Source organism: Pongo pygmaeus, chromosome 4, assembly GCF_028885625.2.
Source record: "Pongo pygmaeus isolate AG05252 chromosome 4, NHGRI_mPonPyg2-v2.0_pri, whole genome shotgun sequence".
NCBI lineage: Eukaryota > Metazoa > Chordata > Mammalia > Primates > Hominidae > Pongo > Pongo pygmaeus.
In genome coordinates this window covers 59,083,332-59,104,807 of record NC_072377.2, presented here as the reverse complement: position 1 = coordinate 59,104,807, position 21,476 = coordinate 59,083,332, and positions in this window count along the sequence as shown.

The window sequence follows — 21,476 nt, the reverse complement described above, 5'->3', positions numbered from 1 at the left end:
TATTAACTGGGATGCCAGCCACATCCCTTGTGATGGATGAGGAAAAAGTATTACCTTTTCTCCCCTACAATTGCTAACACCAATTGTGATGGTTAATATTAAGGATCTACTTGATTGAATTAAAAGATGCAAAGTATTGTTCCTGAGTGTGTCTGGAAGGGTGTTGCCAGAGGAGATTAACATTTCAGTCAGTGGACAGGGAGAGGCAGACACACCCTCAGTGTGGGTAGGTACCGTCCAATCAGCTGCTAGCATGGCTAGAAAAAGCAGGTGGAAGAAGGTGGAATAAGTTGACTTGCTGAGTCTTCTGGCCTTCACCTTTCTCTCCTGTGCCGGATGCTTCCTGCCCTTGAACATCTGACTTTTGCTTCTTTGGCTTTTGGACTCTTGGACTTATACCAGTGGTTTGCCAGGGCCTTGAGCGCTTTCCACCACAGACTGAAGGCTGCACTGTCAGTTTCCCTACTTTTGAGGTTTTGGGACCTGGACTGAGCTACTACTGGCTTTCTTGTTCCTCAGCTTGCAGATGGCCTATTGTGAGACTTCACCCTGTGATCGTGTGAGTCAATTCTCCTTAATAAACTCACTTTCATATATACATAAATCCTGTTAGTTCTGTCCCTCTAGAGAACCCTGACTAATGCACCAACCCATTGTCAATATAACACAGCAAAATCCAGTTCATTCCTCAAAGCCAGATTTTACTCTTCAATGAAACATTCCTTAACCACCCCAGCCCACAGTAGTCGCATATTTTACTTGTAGTGGTCTGAGTAATAGCCACTGAAAGACATCAAACCCTATTCCCAAGAACCTATAAATGTCACCTTATAAGAAAAAAGTGTCTTTGCAGTTGTGATTAGGCTAAGGATATTGACATGGAGAGATTTCCCTGGGTTATCCAGGTGGGCTTGGATATCCAGTAGTTAGTGAAAATACTATAACATATCCAATAGTGAGTGAAAATACTATCTTTCCTCCATTGTATTGTCTTTGATTTTTTTTTGGGGGGGTCTGCTTTATTCTGTTCTATTGATCTGTTTGTCTATTCTTTTACCAATATCACATTGTCTTGATTACTGTAGCTTTATAGTAAGTCTTGAAGTTGGGTAGTGTCAGTCCTCCAACTTTGTTCTTCTTCAATATTGTGTTGGCTATTCTGAGTATTTTACCTCTTTATATAAACTTTAGAATCAGTTTGTGGACATCCATAAAATTTACTGGGGTTTTGACTGGATTGCGTTATATCTATAGGTCAAGTTCAAAGAATTGATATTTTGACAATATTGAGTCTTCCTATACATGAACATGGTTTCATTTCTCAGAGTTTTGTAGCTTTCTCATATAGATCTTGTACATATTCTGCTAGATTTTTACCTATTTAATTGTTTGTTGTGCACATGTAAATTGTATTAAGTTTCAAATTCCACTGTTCATAGCTGGTATATAGGAAAGGAGTTAAGTTTTGTATAATAACCTTGTATCCTGCAACCTTGCTATAATCACTGATTAGTTCTAGGGTTTTTTTTTTAAATCAACTCTTTTGGATTTTCTGCATAGACGATCATGTAATTTGTGAACAGAGACAGTTTCATTTCTTCCTTTGCAATCTGTGTACCTTTTATTTCTTTTTCTTGTTGCATTAGCTAGTATTTCCAGTGTAATGTTGAAAAGGAATGGTAACAGGGGACATCTTTATCTTGTTCCTGGTCTTAGTGGGAAAGCCTCTAGTTTCTTGCTATTAACTATGATGTTAACTATAGGTTTTTGGTAACTATCCTTTATCAATTTGAATAAGTTCCCTTCTATTCCTAGTTTACTGAGAGGTTTTGTCATTAATTGGTTTTGAACTTGGAAGTCAAATGCTTTTTCTGCAACTATTGATATGATCATGTAAATTTTCTTTTTTTAGCCTGTAGATGTGATGGATTGAATTAATTGATCTTCAAATGATGAACAAACTTCACATACCTGTGATAAATCCCACTTGGTCATGGTGAATAATATTTTTCATGTGCAGTTAGATCTGGTTTGCTAGTATTTTACTGAGGATTTGTGCATCTATCTTCATGAGAGATATTGATCTGTAGCTTTATTTTCCCGTGATGTCTTTATCTTATTAAAGTATCAGGATAGAGGATCATTCCAAGATGGCTGAACAGGAACAGCTCTGGTCTGCAACTCCCAGCATGATAGATGCAGAAGATGGGTGATTTCTGCATTTCCAACTGAGGTACCTGGTTCATCTAACTGGGACTGGTTGGACAGTGGGTGCAGACCATGGAGGGTGAGCTGAAGCAGGGCGGGGCATCACCTCACCTGGGAAGCACAAGGGGTCAGGGGATTTCCCTTTCCTAGCCAAGGGAAGCCGTGACAGATGGTACCTGGAAAATCGGGACATTCCCGCCCTAATACTGCACTTTTCCAACAGTCTTAGTAAATGGCACACCAGGAGATTATATCCCATGCCTGGCTCAGCAGATCCCATGCCCACAGAGCCTTGCTCACTGCTAGCACAGCAGTCCAAGATCAAACTGCGAGGTGGCAGCCTGGGCTTGGGGAGGGGTGTCCACCATTGCTGAGGCTTGAAAAGGTAAACAAAGTGGCCAGAAAGCTCGAACTTGGTGGATCCCACCACAGCGCAATGGGGCCCGCCTTCCTCTGCAGACTCCACCTCTGGGGACAGGGCATAGCTGAACAAAAGGCAGCAGAAACTTCCATAGACTTAAACGTCCCTGTCTGAAAGCTCTGAAGAGAGCAGTGGTTCTCCCAGCATGGAGTTTGAGCTCTAAGAATGGACAGACTGCCTCCTCAAGTGGGTCCCTGACCTCCATGTAGCCTAACTGGGAGATGCCTGCCAGTAGGGGCCAACTGACACCTCATACAGCTGGGTGCCCCTCGGAGATGAAGCTTCCAGAGGAAGGATCAGGCAGCAATATTTGCTGTTCTGCAGCATCCGCTGGTGATACCCAGGAAAACAGGGTCTGGAATGCTGGAATGGACCTCCAGCAAACTCCAACAGAACTGCAGCTGAGGGACCTGACTGTTAGAAGGAAAACTAACAAACAGAAAGAATAGCATCAACATCAACAAAAATGACATCCACACCAAAACCCCATCTGTAGGTCACCACCCTCAAAGACCAAAGTAGATTAAACCACAAAGATGGGGAGAAACCAGAGCAGAAAAGCTGAAAATTCTAAAAACCAGAGTGCCTCTTCTCCTCCAAAGGATTGCAGCCCCTCACCAGCAATGGAACAAAGCTGGATGGTGAATGACTTTGACAACTTGACAGAAATAGGCTTCTGAAGGTCGGTAATAACAAACTTATCCAAGAGAAGGAGGATGTTCGAACCCATTGCAAGGAAGCGAAAAACCTTGAAAAAAGATTAGATGAATGACTAACTAGAATAAACAGCGTAGAGAAGACCTTAAATGACGGGATGGAGCTGAAAACCATGGCATGAGAACTGTGTGATGGATGCACAAGCTTCAGTACCTGATTTGATCAAGTGAAAGAAACGGTATCAGTGATTGAAGATCAAATGAATGAAATGAAGCAAGAAGTTTAGGGAAAAAATAGGAAAAGGAAATGAACAAAGCCTCCAAGAAATATGGGACCATGTGAAAAGACCAAATCTATGTTTGATTGGTGTACCTAAAAGTGATGGAGAGAATGGAACCAAGTTGGAAAACACTCTGCAGGATATTATTCAGGAGAACTTCCCCAACCTAGCAAGGCAGGCCAACATTCAAATTCAGGAAATACAGAGAACACCACAAATATACTCCTTGAGAAGTGCAACCCCAAGACACATAACTGTCAGATTAACCAAAGTTGAAATGAAGGAAAAAGTGTTAAGGGCAGCCAGAGACAAAGGTTGGGTTACCCACAAAGGGAAGCCCATGAGACTAACAGCGGCTCTCTTGGCAGAAACTCTACAAGCCAGAAGTGAGTGGGGGCCAATATTCAACATTCTTAAAGAAAAGAATTTTCAACCCAGAATTTCATATCCAGCCAAACTAAGCTTCATAAGTGAAGGAGAAATAAAATCCTTTACAGACAAGCAAATGCTGAGAGATTTTGTCACCACCAGGCCTGCCTTACAAGAGATCCCAAAGGAAGCACTAAACATGGAAAGGAACAACTGGTACCAGCCACGGCAAAAACATGCCAAATCATAAAGACCATTTATGCTAGGAAGAAACTGCATCAACTAACAAGCAAAATAACCAGCCAACATCATAATGGCAGGATCAAATTCACACATAACAATATTAATCTTAAATGTAAATGGGCTAATGCCCCAATTAAAAGACACAGATGGGCAAATTGGATAAAGAGTCAAGACCCATCAGTGTGCTGTATTCAGGAAACCCATCTCATGTGCAGAGACACACATAGGCTCAAAATAAAAGGATGGAGGAAGATCTACCAAGCAAATGGAAAACAAAAAAAGGCAGGGGTTGCAATCCTAGTCTCGGATAAAACAGACTTTAAACCAACAAAGATCAAAAGAGACAAAGAAGGCCATTACATAATGGTAAAGGGATCAATTCAACAAGAAGAACTAACTATCCTAAATGTACATGCACCCAATACAGGAGCACCCAGATTCATAAAGCAAGTCCTTAGAGACCTACAAAGAGACTTAGACTCCCACACAATAATAATGGGAGACTTTAACACCCCACTGTCAACATTAGACAGATCAATGAGACAGAAAGTTAACAAGGATATCCAGGAACTGAACTCAGCTCTACATCAAGTGGACCTAATAGACATCTACAGAACTCTCCACTGCAAATCAACAGAATATCCATTCTTCTCAGCACCACATCACACTTATTCCAAAATTGACCACATAGTTAGAAGTAAAGCACTCCTCAGCAAACATAAAAGAACAGAAATCAAAACAAACTGTCTCTCAGACCACAGTGCCATCAAATGAGAACTCAGGATTAAGAAACTCACTCAAGGCCGGGCATGGTGGCTCATGCCTGTAATCCCAGCACTTTGGGAGGCTGAGGCGGGCAGATCATGAGGTCAGGAGATCAAGACCATCCTGGCTAACACGGTGAAACCCCATCTCTACTAAAAATACAAAAAATTAGCTGGGCGTGGTGGTGGGCACCTGTAGTCCCAGCTACTCGGGAGGCTGAGGCAGGAGAATGGCCTGAACTGGGGAGGTGGAGCTTGCAGTGAGCTGAGATAGCACCACTGCACTCCAGCCTGGGCGAAAGAGTGAGACTCTGTCTCAAAAAAAAAAAAAAAAAAAAGAAACTCACTCAAAACCACACAATTACATGGAAACTGAACAACCTGCTCCTGAATGACTACTGGGTAAATAGTAAAATAAAGGCAGAAATAAAGATATTCTTTGAAACCAGTGAGAACAAAGACACAACATATCAGTACCTCTGGGACACATTTAAAGCAGTGTGTAGAGGGAAATTTATAGCACTAAATGCCCACAAGAGAAGGCAGGAAAGATCTAAAATCGACATCCTCACATCAAAATTAAAAGAACCAGAGAAGCAGGAGCAAACAAATTGAAAAGCTAGCAGAAGGCAAGAAATAACTAAGATCAGAGCAGAAATGAAGGAGATAAAGACACAAAAACCCTTCAAAAAAATCAGCAAATCCAGGAGCTGGTTTCTTCAAAAGATCAAGAAAATAGATAGACTGCTAGCAAGGCTAATAAAGAAGAAAAGAGAGAAGAATCAAATAGATGCAATAAAAAATGATAAAGGGGATATCACCATTGATCCCACAGACATACAAACTACCTTCAGAGAATACTGTAAAAACCTCTACACAAATAAACTAGAAAATCTAAGAAATGGATAAATTCCTGGACACATACATCCTCCCAAGACTAAACCAGGAAGAAGCTGAATCCCTGAATAGACCAATAACAGGCTCTGAAACTGAGGCAATAATGAATAGCCTAGCAACCAAAACAAGTCCAGGACCAGAAGGCCTCACAGCCAAATTCTACTAGAGGTACAAAGAGGAGCTGGTACCATTCCTTCTGAAAGTATTCCAATCAATAGAAAAAGAGGGAATCCTCCCTAACTCATTTTATGAGGCCAGCAACATCCTGATACCAAAGCCTGGCAGAGACACAACAAAGAAAGAGAATTTCAGACCAGTATCCCTGACAAACATCGATGCAAAAATCCTCAATAAAATACTGGCAAACCGAATCCAGCAGCACATCAAAAAGCTTATCCACCACAACCAAGTTGGCTTCATCCCTGGGATGCAAAGCTGGTTCAACATACACAAATAAATAAACGTAATCCATCACATAAACAGAACCAAAGACAAAACCACATGATTATCTCAATAGATGCAAAAAATGCCTGTGACAAAATTCAACAGTCCTTCATGCTAAAAATTCTAAATAAACTAGGTATTGATGGGACGTATTTCAAAATAATAAGAGCTATTTATGACAAACCCACAACCAATATCATATTGAATGGGCCATAACTGGAAGCATTCCCTTTGAAAACTGGCACAAGACAGAGATGCCCTCTCTCACCATTCCTATTCAATGTAGTGTTGGGGGTTCTAGCCAAGGCAATCAGGCAAAAGAAAGAAATAAAGGGTATTCAATTAGGAAAAAAGGAAGTCAAATTGTCCCAGTTTGCAGATAACATGATTGTATATTTAGAAAACCCCATCATTTCAGCCCAAAATCTCCTTACGCTGATAAGCAACTTCAGCAAAGTCTCAGGATACAAAATCAATGTGCAAAAATCACAAGCATTATTATACACCAATAACAGACAGAGAGCCAAATGATGAGTCAAGTTCCATTCACAATTGCTTCAAAGAGAATAAAATACCTACGAATCCAACTTACAAGGGATGTGAAGGACTTCTTCAAAGAGAACTACAAACCACTGCTCAGTGAAATAAAAGAGGACATAAACAAATGGAAGAACATTCCATGCTCATGGATAGGAAGAATCAATATCATGAAAATGGCCATACTGCCCAAGGTAGCTTATAGATGCAATGCCATCCCCATCAAACTAACAATGACTTTCTTCACGGAGTTGGAAAAAACTACTTTAAAGTTCATATGGAACCATAAAAGAGCCCTCATTGCCAAGACAATCCTAAACAAAAGGAACAAAGCTGGAAGCATCATGCTACCTGACTTCAAACTATACTACAAGGCTACAGTAACCAACACAGCATGGTACCAAAACAGAGATATAGACCAATGGAACAGAATAGAGGCCTCAGAAATAACACCACACATCTACAACCATCTCATCTTTGACAAATCTGACAAAAACAAGAAATGGGGAAAGGATTCCCTATTTAACAAATGGTGCTGGGAAAACTGGCTAGCTATATGTAGAAAGCTGAAACTGTATCCATTCCTTACACCTTATACAAAAATTAATTCAAGGTGGATTAAAGACTTAAATGTTTGACCTAAAACCATAAAAACCCTAAAAGAAAACCTAGGCAATGCCATTCAGGACATAGGCACGGGCAAGGACTTTATGACTGAAACACCAAAAGCAAAGGCAACAAAAGCCAAAATAGACAAATGGGATCTAATTAAACTAAAGAGCTTCTGCACAGCAAAATAAACTACCATCAGAGTGAACAGGCAACCTTTAGAATGGGAGAAAATTTTTGCAATCTACCCATCTGACAAAGAGCTAATATCCAGAATCTACAAAGAACTTAAATTTACAAGAAAAAAACAACTCCATCAAAAAGTGGGCAAAGGTTATGAATAGACACTTCTCAAAAGAAGACATTTATATAGCCAAGAGATACAAGAAAAAATGCTCATCATGGCTGGTCATCAGAGAAATGCAAATCAAAACCACAATGAGATACCATCTCACACCAGTTAGAATGGCAATCATTAAAAAGTCAGCAAACAACAGGTGCTGGAGAGGATGTGGAGAAAAAGGAACACTTTTAAACTGTTGGTGGGACTGTAAACTAGTTCAACCACTGTGGAAGACAGTGTGGCAATTCCTCAAGGATCTATAACTAGAAATACCATTTGACCCAGCCATCCCATTACTGGGTATATACCCAAAGGATTATAAATCATGCTACTATAAAGACTCATGCACAGGTATGTTTATTGTGGCACTATTCACAATAGCAAAGACTTGGAACCAACCCAAATGTCCATCAATGATAGACTGGATTAAGAAAATGTGGCACATATACACCATGGAATACTATGCAGCCATAAAAAAAGGATGAGTTCATGTCCTTTGTCTGGACATGGATGAAGCTGGAAACCATCATTCTCAGCAAACTATCACAAGGACAGAAAACCAAACACTGCATGTTCTCACTCATAGGTGGGAATTGAATAATGAGAACACTTGGACACAGGATGGGGAACATCACACATTGTCACCTGTCGTGGGGTGGGGATAATGTGTTAGGTAGGGATAGCATTAATAGTAATACCTAATGTAAATGACGAGTTAATGGGTGCAGCACACCCACTTGGCACATGTATACCTATGTAACAAACCTGCATGTGGTGCACATGTACCATAGAACTTAAAGTACATATAAAAAAAATGCTCCTCACTCAGTATATAGATAAGCAAACTATGATTCAGCTAATTTTATGCATCCACTAAAGGGAATGTGTTATATCTTTATTAGTTGATTTGGAGGGGGTTTTACGCTAGGTGTTCAGGTGACCAAAACAGTTTTCTAATTTTTTATAGTTGTGGTAAGGAGGGATGTGTAAGAGAGGGAGAAGAGAGGGATAAACAATTTAACAAAATGGTTAAAAAGTATTCTCAATGAAATACATGTAAAATATCTCATTTATTCAAAATTGTATATGTAAGTATTCATACGTATGTCTGAAGAAACATATTAAAGGATAGTTACCAGCAAAAATAAATAAAAATAAAAATAAAAATAAAGTATGAGGATAATGCTGGCCTCATAGAATAAATTAGAAAATATTCCCTCTCTTTAATCCTCTGAAAAAGACTAGAGAATTAGTACAGTCTCTTCCCTAAAGTGTGGTAAATTCACCAGTGAAGCCATCTGGGCCTGATGCTTTGTTTTTGAAGATTATTAAATTATTGATTTAATTTCTTTAATAGATATAAGCTTATTTTGATTATATATTTCTTCTTGTGCGAATTTTGGCAAATCAGATCTTTCAAGGAATTGGTCCATTTCATCTAGGTTTTCAGAATTGTAGGCCTATTGTTATTCTTAGTATTCCTTTATTATTCTTTTTTTTTTTTTAAATTACCATATTTTATTTTATTTTATTTTATTTTATTTTTTTATTTTTTTCTATTATTATTATTATTCTTTTAATGTCCATAGGATCTGTAGTGATTTCCTCTCTTTCGTTTCTGATATTAGTAATTCATCTTCTCTCTCTCTCCTTTTTTTTAATTAGCCTGGATAGAGGCTTATCAATTTTATTGATCTTTTCAATAAACCAGTTTTGGTTTCATTGATATTCTATGTTGATTTTCTGGTTTTAATTTCATTGATTTCTGCTCTAATTCTTGTTTCTTTTCTTCTTAGTTTGGATTTAATTTGCTCTTCTTTTTCTAGTTTCATCAGATGGAAGCATATTATTGATTTTAAATCTTTCCTTTTTTCTAATATATGCATTCAATGCTATCCATTTCCCTCTTAGCACTGATTTTACTGCATACCACATATTTTGATAAATTGTGTTTCTATTGTTATTTTTTAAAATACTTTAGTATTTCTTTTGAGATTTCTTCTTTGAGCCATTAGTTATTTAGAAATGTGTTTAATTGCCACATGCTTTGGGATATTTCAGTTATCTTTCTGTTATTTATTTCTAGTTTAATTACATGTGGTCTGAGAGCAGACATTGAACAATTTTTATTTTTTTAATTTGTTAAGGTGTATTTTATAGCCCAGAATGTGGTCTATCTTGGTGAATGTTCCATGTGAGCTTCAGAAGAATGTGGATTCTGCTGTTGTTGGATGAAGTAATTTATAGATGTCAATTATATCCAGTTAATCAATGATGTTGTTGAGTTAAAGTATGTCCTTATTGATTTTCTGCCTGCTGAATCTGTCCATTTCTGACAGAGGGGTGTTGAAGTCCCCAACTATAATAGTGTATTTATTAATTTCTGCTTGCAAGTTCTATTAGTTTCAGTCTCAGGTAGTTTGTCATTCTGTTGTTAGGCACATACGTGTTAAGAATTGTTACGTCTTTTTACAGAATTTGTCATTTTATCATTATATAATGTCATTCTTTATCTCTGATAACTTTTCTTGCTTTGTCTGAGATTTATATAGTCACTTCTGCTTTCTTTTGAGTATGTTAGCATGGTATATTTTTCTCTATTTTCTTACTTTTATCTATCTTTATTTTTAAGGTGGGTTTTTTTTGTAGACAACATATAGTTGGGTCTTGTTTTTTGGTTTGCTGTGACAATCTCTATCTTTTAATTAGGTGCATTTCGATCATCGACATTCAAAGTAATTATTGACGTAGTTGAATCAGTATCTACCACCTTTTGTTACTGTTTTCTATCTGCCACCCTTGTTCTTTTTTCCTTTTTCTGTCTTTCACTCTTTTCTCCTCTTTATCTGCCTTTTGTGATTTTAACTGAGCATTTTATATGAATCCATCTTTTTCTCATTTGTTAGCATGTCAGTTATCCTTCTTATAACTTTTTTTTAGTGTTTGCCCTAGAATTTGTAATTGACATTTATAACTAATCGAAGTCCATTTTGAAATAATACTATACCACTTCACAGGTAATGTGAATACCTTGTAATAACAAAATAATCATAATTTCTTCTTCTCCTTCTGTCATTCTTGTTATTTATTTCACTGATATATAAGCATACATAAGCATAAATAATATATATACATAAGCATGCATAATTGAATACATCATGCTATTATTTTGTTAGCTCATTTTTTTATTTTATGAATTAAAATAAATTTATTCATTTTCCAATGTTCTTTCCTTATATAAATCTATGTTTCTGACCTATATAATTTTCCTTCTTTGTAAAAATCTTCTTTTAACATTTCCTGTAAGGCAGGTCTACTGGCAACTAATTCCCTCAATTTTTGTTTGTCTGAAAAAAGTCCTTATTCTTCCTTCATTTTTGAAGGATAGTTTCACAGGGTAGAGAATTCTATGTTGGGGTGTGTGTGTGTGTGTGTGTGTGTTTTCCTCAATACTTTAATTATTTCATTTCACTCTTTTCTTGCTTGCATGGTTTCTAAGGAGAAATTGGATATAATTCTTTTCTTTGTTCTACTATAGGTAAGGTGTTTTTTTCACCTGACATATTTCAGGATATTTTATTTATCTCGAACTTTCTGTAGTTAAAAATAATATGCTTGGGTGTCTTTTTTTTTAAATTTTAAACATTTATCCTGCTTGGTGTTCTCTGGGCTTCGTGGATCTGAGCTTTTATATATTTAATCAGGACCTAGTCTGCTGGTGTGTTATGAGAGACTAACTGGCCTGAGGGAAGGGAAATGCCTAACTCCAGCCCACTCTAGTCACCCTGTCACAACTAAGCGGGGAGGAAAATAATGAGAAAGTTCACAGTTTAGCACACATGTGCAAATATCTTTTTCGTGTAATGACTTTTTTCCTCTGGGTAGATGCCCACTGGTGGGATTGCTGGATTAAATGGTAGTTTTACTTTTAGTTCTTTAAGAAATCTCCACACTGTTTTCCATAGTGGTTGTACTAGTTTACAATCCCACCAGCAGTTCCCTGTTGCAGGAGTAAGATGGTATCATACTGTGATTTTGATTTGCATTTCCCTGATCATTAGTGAGGTTGAGCATTTTTTTCATATGTTTGTTGGCCATTTGTGTATCTTCTTTTGATAATTGTCTATTCATGTCCTTAGCCCATGTTTTGATGGGATTGTTTGTTTTTTTTCTTGCTAATTTGTTTGAGTTCCTTGTAGACTCTGTATATTGGTCTTTTGTCGGATGTATAGATTGTGAAGATTTTCTCCCACTCTGTGGGTTGTCTGTTTACTCTGCTTATTGTTTCTTTTGCTGCGCAGAAACTTTTTAGTTGAATTAAGTCCCACCTATTTATCATTATTTTTGTCGCATTTGCTTTTGAGTTCTTGATCATGAAGTCTTTGCCTAAGCAATGTCTAGAAGGGATTTTCCAATGTTATCTTCTAGAATGTTTATGGTTTCAGGTCTTTAAATTTAAGTTCTTGATCCATCTTGAGTTGATTTTTGTATGAGGTGAAAGATAAGGATCCAGTCTCATTCTTCTACATATGGCTTGCCAATTATCCAAGCACCATTTGTTGAAAAGGGTGTCCTTTCCCCACTTTATGTTTTTGTTTGCTTTGTTGAAGATGAGTTGGCTGTAAGTATTTGGGTTTATTTCTGGGATCTCTAGTCTGCTCCATTGGTCTATATGCTTATTTTTATACCAGTACCATGCTGTTTAGGTGACTATGGCCTTACAGTAGAGTTTGAAGTCAGGTAATGTGATGCCTCCAGATTTGTTCTTTTTGCTTAATCTTGCTTTCTCTATGCGGGCCCTTTTTTGGTTCCATATGCATTTTAGGATTGTCTTTTCTAGTTCTGTGAAGAATGATGGTGGTATTTTGATGGGAATTGCACTAAATTTGTAGATTGCTTTTGGCAGTATGGCCATTTTCAAAGTATTGATTCTACCCACCCATGAGCATGGGATGTGTTTCCATCTGTTTGTGTCACCTATGATTTCTTTCAGCAGTGTTTTGTAGTTTTCCTTGTAGAGGTCTTTCACCTGCTTGGTCAGGTATATTCCTAAGTATTTTATTATTTTTTTTTGCAGCTGTTGAAAAAGTGGTTGAGTTATTGATTTGATTCTCAGCTTGGTGATTTTTGGTGTACACCAGAGCTTCTAATTTGTGTACATTAATTTTGTATCCTGCAACTTTGCTGAATTTATGAGTTCTAGGAGCTTTTTGGAGGAGTCTTTAGGGCTTTCTGGATATACAATTATATAATTATATCATCAGCAAACAGTGACAGTTTGACTTCCTCTTTACTGATTTGGATGCCCTTTATTTATTTCTCTTGTCTGATTGCTCTGGCAAGGACTTCCAGTACTATGTTGAATAGAAATGGTGAGAGTGAGCATCGTTGTCTTGTTCCAGTTCTCAGAGGGAATGTTTTTGACTTTTCCCCACTCAGTATTATGTTGGCTGTGGGTTTGTCATAGATAGCTTTTATTACATTAAGGTATGTCCCTTCTATGCCAATTTTGCTGAGGGTTTTAATCATAAAGGAATGTCCCTTCTATGCCAATATTGCTGAGGGTTTTAATCAGCAAAAGCTTTTAAAGGAATGCTGGATTTTGTCAAATGTTTTTTCTGCATCTATTAAGATGATCATGTGATTTTTGTTTTTAATTCTGTTTATGTGGTGTATTACCTTTATTGACTTCCATATGTTAAACCACCTCTGTATACCTGGTATGAAACCCACTGGATCATGGTGGATTATCTTTTTGATATGCTGTTTGATTCAGTTAACTAGCATTTTGTTGTGGAGTTTTGCATCTATGTTCATCAGAGATATTGGTCTGTAGTTTTCTTTTTTCTTATGTCTTTTCCTGGTTTTGGTATTATGGTGATACTGGCTTCATAGAGTGATTTAGGGAGGATTCCCTCTTTCTCTATCCTGAGGAATAGTGTTATTGGATTGGTACCAATTCTTCTTTGAGTGTCTGATAGAATTCAGTGAATCCATCTGGTTCTGGACTTTTTTTTGTGTGTGTGGCAATTTCTAAATTGCCACTTCAATCTTACTGCCTATTATTGGTCTGTTCAAAGTTTCTATATCTTCCTGGTTTAATCTAGCAAGGTTGCATATTTCCAGGAATTTATCCATCACCTCTAGGTTTTCTAATTTATGCATATAAAGGTGTTCATAGTAGCCTTGAATAAGCTTTTATATTTGTGTACTGTCAGCTGTAATATCTCCCATTTCATTTCTAACTGAGCTTATTTGGGTCTTCTCTGTTATTTTCTTGGTTAACCTCACTAATGTTCTATCAATTTATCTTTTCAAAGAACCAGCTTTTTGTTTCATTTATCTTTTATAATTTTTTTTGTTTCAATTTCATTTTGTTCTGCTCTGATCTTGGCTATTTCTTTCCTTCTGCTAGGTTTGGGTTTGGTTTGTTCTTGTTTCTCTAATTCTTTGAAGTATGACCTTAGGTTTTCTATTTGTGCTCTTTCAGACTTTCTGATGTAGACATTTAAGGCTATGAACTTCCCTTTTAGCACTGTATTTGCTGTGTCCCAGAGGTTTTGATAGGATGTGTCACTATTATCATTCAGCTCAAAAAATTTTTAATTTCCATCTTGATTTCATTGTTTGACCCAATGATCATTCTGGAACAGGTTATTTAATTTCCATGTATTTCCATGGTTTTGCAGGTTCTTTTTGGAGTTGATTTCTAATTTTATTCCACTGTGGTTGGAGAAAGTACTGGATATAATTTCAATTTTCTTAAATATATTGAGGCTTGTTTTGTGGCCTATCACGTGGTCTATCTTCAAGAATGTTTCATGACCTGATTAATATAATGTATATTCTGTGGTTGTTGGGTAGAATGTTCTACAAATATCTGTTAAGTCCATTTGGTCTAGGTATAGATTAAATCCATTATTTCTTTGTTGACTTTTTGTCTTGATGACCTGTCTGGTGCTGTTAGTGGAGTATTGAAGTCCCCCACTATTATGATGTTGCTGTCTATCTAATTTCTTAGGTCTAGTAGTATTGTTTTATAAATTTGGGAGCTCCAGTGTTAGGTGCATAAATATTTAAGATTCTGATACTTTCCTGTTGGACAAGGCCTTTTATCATTATATAATGTCCCTTTTTGTCATTTTTAACTGCTGTTGCTTTAAAGTTTGTTTTGTCTGATATAAGAATAGCTACTCCTGCTTGCTTCCGGTTTCCATTTGCATGGAATGTCTTTTTCCACCCTTTACCTTAAGTTATGTGGGTACTTATGTAATCTGGAAGGCAGCAAGTACTTGGTTGGTGAATTCTTATCCATTCTGCCATTCTATATCTTTTAAGTGGAGCATTTGGGCCATTTACATTCAACATTAGTATCCATATGTGAGGTACTATTCTATTCACCATGCTATTTGTTGCCTGAATACCTTGGTTGTTTAAAAAGTTATTTATTGTGTTGTTGTTTTATAGGTCCTGGGAGATTTATGCTTTAAGGAGTTTCTGTTTTGACGTGTTTTGAGGATTTGTTTCAAGATTTAGAGCTCCTTTTAGCAGTTCTCATAATGCTGGCTTGGTAGTGGCGTATTATCTCAGCATTTGTTTGCCTGAAAAGACTCTATCTTTCCTTCATTTATGAAACTTAGTTTCTATCTTGGTTTCACTGGATACAAAATTCTTGGATGATACTTGTTTAAGGAAGCTGAAGATTGGGCCCAATTCCTTCTAGCTTGTGCAGTTTCAGCTGATAAATCTGCTGTTAATCTGATAGGTTTACCTTTATAGGTTACCTTGTGCTTTTGCCTCACAACTCTTTTTTTTTTTTTTTTTTTTTTTTTTTTTGAGGTGGAGTCTTGCTCTGTCGCCCAGGCTGGAGTGCGGTGGCGTGATCTCGGCTCACTGCAACCTCTGCCTCCCAGGTTCAAGTGATTCTCCTGCCTCAGCCTCCTGAGTAGCTGGGATTACAGGCATACACCACCATGCCCAGCTAATTTTTGCATTTTTAGTAGAGATGGGGTTTCACTATGTTGGTCAGGTTGGCCTCAAACTCCTATCTCATGATTTGCCTGCCTTGGCTTCCCAAAGTGCTGGGATTACAGGCTTGAGCCACTGCGCCCAGCCTTGCCTTGAAAGTCTTAATATTCTTTCCTTTGCCTTGACTTTAGATAACTTGATGGCTAGTGCCTATACAATGATCTTTTAGCAATGAATCTCCCAGGTGTTCTTTGAGCTTTTTGTATTTGGAAGTCTAGATCTCTGGCAAGGCTGGAGAAGTTTTCCTTGATTATTCCTCCAAATATGTTTTCCAAATTTTAGATTTCTCTTCTTCCTCAGGAATGTCAATTATTCTTAGGTTTGTTCAATTAACATAATCCCAAACTTCTTGGAAGCTTTGTTCATTTTTTAAAAATAATTTTTTCTGTCTTGGTTGGATTGGATTATTTCAAAAACCTTGTCTTTGAGCTCTGAAGTTCTGTCTTCTACTTGATCGATCCTATTGCTGAGACTTTCCAGTGCATTTTGCATTTCTATAAATGTGTCCTTGATTTCCACAAGTTGTGATTATTTTTTATTTATGCTATCTATTTCACTGAAGGTTTCTCCCCTCATATCTTGTATCATTTTTTAAAATTTTCTTAAATTGGACTTCACCTTTCTCTGGTACCTCCTTGATTAGCTTAATAATTGACCTTCTGAATTCTTTTTCTGGAAAATCAGGGATTTCTTCTTGGTTTGGATCCTTTGCTGGTGAGCTAGTGTGATTTTTTGAGGGTGTTAAAGAACCTTGCTTTTTCATATTACCAGAATTGTTTTTCTGGTTCCTTCTTATTTGGGTAGGCTATGTTGGAGGGAAGATCTGGGGCTCAAGGCTGCTGTTCAGATTCTTTTGTCCTGTGGGGTGCTCCCTTGATATAGTACTCTTCCCCTTTTCCTAGGGGTATGGCTTCCCAAGAGCTAAACTGTAGTGATTGTTATTTCTCTTCTGGACCTAGCCACCCAGTGGGGCTACTGGGTTCTAAGCTGGTACCAGGGGCTGTCTGCACAGAGTCCTGTGATGTAAAACATCTTCTGGTCTCTCAGCTATGGATAGCAGCACCTGCTCTGGTGGAGGTGGCAGGATTGTGAAATGGACTCTGTGAGGGTCCTTAGTTGTATTATTTTTGTTTATTGGACTAGTTTTGTGCTGGTTGGCCTCTTGCCGGAAGGTGGCACTTTCAAGAGAGCATCAGCTGTGGTATGGGGAGGATCACCTAGAACTCCCACGAAAATATGACCTTTGTCTTCAGCTACTAGGGTGGGTAGAGAATGACCATCAGGTTGGGGCAGGGTTAAGCATGTCTGAGCTCAGATTCTCCCTGGGCAGGGCTTGCTGCAGCTGCTGCGCTGGGTGGGTCCCCAGGTCAATGGAGTTATGTTCCCAGGATTATAGCTGCCTCTACTCTGTCACACAGGTCTCCAGGGAAGTGGGGGAATGCCAGCAGTTACAGGCCTCACCAGGTCCCATGTAACCCAAAAGGCCAGTCTCACTCCCATCGTGCCCCCAACTCCCAACAGCACCAAGTTTGTTTCCAGGCAGTGGATTAGCAGGGCTAAGAACTTGCCCCAGGCTACCAGCCTCTCAGCTGAGAAAGCACACAAGGCTTTCAAATTTCATGCCTCACTGCCTTCCAAAGTCTGCACTTCGGATTTACCCCCTGCCTGGGGTTCTGTCCAAGAATCTGCATTTTCAGTTGGAATTGTTACAAAGTTCAGCTGAAGGTTTCCTTTTCCCTGTGGTCTTTTCCCAGTTCCTCTGGCAGTCCTCCCCAATGACCCCTGTGAAACAAAGTCTGAGTTCTTTATTCTTTTAGTCTAGCCAGCTTTTTACTTGTTGTTAGAATCAAGTGGCTACTTTTTTTTTTTTTTTTAATAGAGATGGAGGTCTCACTATGTTGACCAGGCTGGTCTTGAACTCCTGGCCTCAAGCAATCCTGCCTCAGCCTCCCAAAGTACTGGTGTGTCCAGAATTGGTGGGTTCTTGGTCTCACTGACTTCAAGAATGAAGCCACAGACCCTCACGGTGAGTGTTACGGTTCTTAAAGGCAGCATGTCTGGAGTTTGTTCCTTCTGATGTTCAGATGTGTTTGGAGTTTCTTCCTTCTGGTGAGTTCGTGGTCTCCCTGGCTCAGGAGTGAAGTTGCAGACCTTTGCGGTGAGTGTTACAGCTCTTGAGGTGGTGTGTCTGGAGTTGTTCGTTTCTCCGGGTGGGTTCGTGGTCTCACTGGCTTCAGGAGTGAAGAAGCAGACCTTCGCGGTGAGTGTTACAGCTCATAAAAGCAGTGTGGACCCAAAGAGTGAGCAGCAGCAAGATTTATTGCAAAGAGCGAAAGAACAAAACTTCCACAGTGCGGAAGGGGACCCGAGCGGGTTGCCACTGCTGCCTTGGGCAGCCTGCTTTTATTCTCTTATCTGGCCCCACCCACATCCTGCTGACTGGTCCATTTTACAGCGAACCAATTGGTCTGTTTTACAGAGAGCTGATTGGTCCGTTTTGACAGGGTGCTGATTGGTGCATTTACAATCCCTCAGCTAGACACAAAAGTTCTCCAGGTCCCCACTAGATTAGCTAGATACAGAGTGTCGATTGGTGTATTTACAAACCCTGAGCTAGACACAGGGTGCTGATTGGTGTGTTTACAAACCTTGAGCTAGATACAGAGTGCTGATTGGTGCATTTACAATCCCCTAGCTAGACATAAAGATTCCCCAAGTCCCCACCAGAGATTAACTAGATACAGAGTGCCAATTGGTGCATTCACAAACCCTGAGCTAGACACAGGGTGCTGATTGGCGTATTTACAATCCCTTAGCTAGACATAAAGATTCTCCAAGTCCCCACCAGACTCAGGAGCCCAGCTGGCTTCACCCAGTGGATCCCGCAAGGGGGCGCAGCTGGAGCTGCCTGCCAGTTTCCCGTAGTGCACCCACACTCCTCAGCCCTTGGGTGGTTGATGGGACCTGGTGCTGTGGAGCAGGGGGCAGCACTCCTTGGGGAGGCTTAGGCTGCACAGGAGCCCATGGCGGGTGGGGGGACGCTCAGGCATGGCGGGCTGCAGGTCCCGAGCCCTGCCCTGCAGGGAGGCAGCTAAGGCCAGGCAAGAAATAGAGCACAGCAGCTGCTGGCCCAGGTGCTAAGCCCCTCACTGCCTGGGGCTTGCGGGCCAGCCAGCCGCTCCAGGTGCGGGGCCTGCCAAGCCCATGCCCACCGGGAACTTGCGCTGGCCCACAAGCACCCTGGCGCAGCACTGGTTCCCACCTGTGCCTCTCCCTCCACACCTCCCTGCAAGCCGAGGGAGCCGGCTCCAGCCTTGGCCAGCCCAGAAAGGGGCTCCCACAGTGCAGCAGCAGGCTGACGGGCTCCTCAAGGCATGGCCAGAGTGGGCACCAAGGCCGAGGAGGTGCCCAGAGCGAGTGAAGGCTGCAAGGGCTGCCAGCACGCTGTCACCTCTCACTGGGATTACAGGTATAAGCCACCGTGCCTGGCTGCTTTCAAGCTCCTTGAATGCAGAACTGAATATATTCATTGTCTTTTAAATATTACTTTTTTTCTTCCATCTAAATTAGAAATCCCTCAGAACACAGAATTGTTTCTATCAGCTTTTCTAAAGCACCTTGCATAGCATTAAGTTTATTGAGGTGTAATTTACAGAAATTAATAATCTCCCTTTTTAAGTGTTCAGTTCAATGAGTTTGCCAAATGCATACAGCTGCGTATCTCGGCCACAATCAAGATCTAGAACATTGCCTTCACCTCAGAAGATTTCTTGTGCCTCTTTACAGTCAATCTCTGCTTCCTACTCCTAGTTTTTGGCAATCACTGGTCTGATTTCTGTCCCTATAGCTTTGCCTTTTCTAGAATTTCATATAAGTGGAATCAAACAATATGTAGCTCCTTGTTTCTGGCTTTTTTCACTTAGCATAATGCTTGTGAGATTCCATCTATTTGTATGTACCAGTGATTTGTTTCCCTTGTGTGAATGTACCACAGTTTGTTTATCCATTAACCAATTGGTGTGTATTTGGGCATTTTCAGTTTGGGGCTATTATAAATAAGACATATATAATTCATGAACAGGTCTTTACTATAAATATTCACATTTACATCTTTGTATGGACATGTCTTCATTTCTCTTGGGTAAATATCTTGGTTTAGGATTGCTGGGTCATATGGTAAATGTATGTGTAACTTTATAAGAAGCAGCTTAATTGTTTTTCCAAAGTAGCTCTACCATTTTTACATTCCAACCAACAAACTACAAAATTTCAAGTTGCTCTGCATTCTCACCAAATCTTCATATGATCAGTCTTTTAAATTTCATTTTGGCTATTTTATATGTGTGGTGTTATCCCACTAGGGTTTAGATGTGCATTTCTCTCTGGCGAGTTATGTAAAGTATCTCTCAGTGTGCTGATTTGCCATGGGTATGTCCTCTTTGGTGAAGTGTCTGTTATAATCTTTTACCCATTTTTTTAAACATTAGGTTTTTCCTATTAGTGAATCAAAAGATATACAAATATACATATTCCAGATGTCCTTTATCAACTGTGTTTTGCAAATATTTTTTCCCAATCTGTGACTTATCTTTTCATTTTCTTAACAGTGTCTTTTAAAGAGCAGAAATGTTATATCTTGATGAAGTCCAGTTTATCAAGATTTTCTTTTCAGGACCATACTTTTTGTGACTTTTCTAAGAAACCTTTGTCTAACCCAAGGTCACAAGAATTTTTCTCCTGTATTTTCTAATGGAAAGTTTTATTTTTCTTATGGAAAGTCTTATATGGTTAGCTCTAACATTTAGGTCTGTGATCCATGTCTAGCTAATTTTTGCGTATGATTAAGGAAACATATACTGTTTGATGTATACCTATGTGTCCCAGAATACAACCATCAAACATCTAATGCAGAAACAAAAAGACACACTTTCTAGAATGAAGACCAGAGCCCTGTAGGAAAGCTTGAAATTATTTTTTGGAGAACCCACATAGGAACATGTCTTCTACCATTTGGGAAGGGGTGGGTGAGAATTAGCATAGCTTTGTTATTTAAAGGTTTGCATTTCAATAAATTTTGAAATTTATTCAGATCACAAATGCTATAGGAGAGAAAAACACTCATGTGGGCTGACAGATTAAGAACTCTTCTCTGGATATTCTTGATTAACTGACTAGATATTGAGAAAACTACAAACCTGTTTCATTATCTGTGAAATGGGTGTAATCATACTTGACACGAAGCTGCTTTACAGGCTTGTGTAGACCAATTGAGAAATCTTGTAGAGGGGTCATAAGGATCCCAAATTTCATTGTGATTATTGCTAATTATACTAATTCTTAATTTAAAATGCTGCCAGAAAGCCTGCAGATGACATCAGTAATAAAAGGTCCATTGATTTGCATGTGTTGTGAGCATATTAATCATAATTATTGCTTTGGCAGCCACAATGTCTAACTCCAGAAGTATTTATTCCATTAGTGATTCATTATTTTCAAAGTACTATTCTGGTAATGATAAGTCTGTGTTACAGACCAAGGCCTTATATGACGAAATGTCATTGTTTTGTGGGATTTGTGACTCCTCTCCCATGGGAGGCAACCTCAACATGACATGCCCCTAACAAATGACATAGTGGGTTAAAATGAGGATGGGAGAAAATGATTTCAGTTCAAATG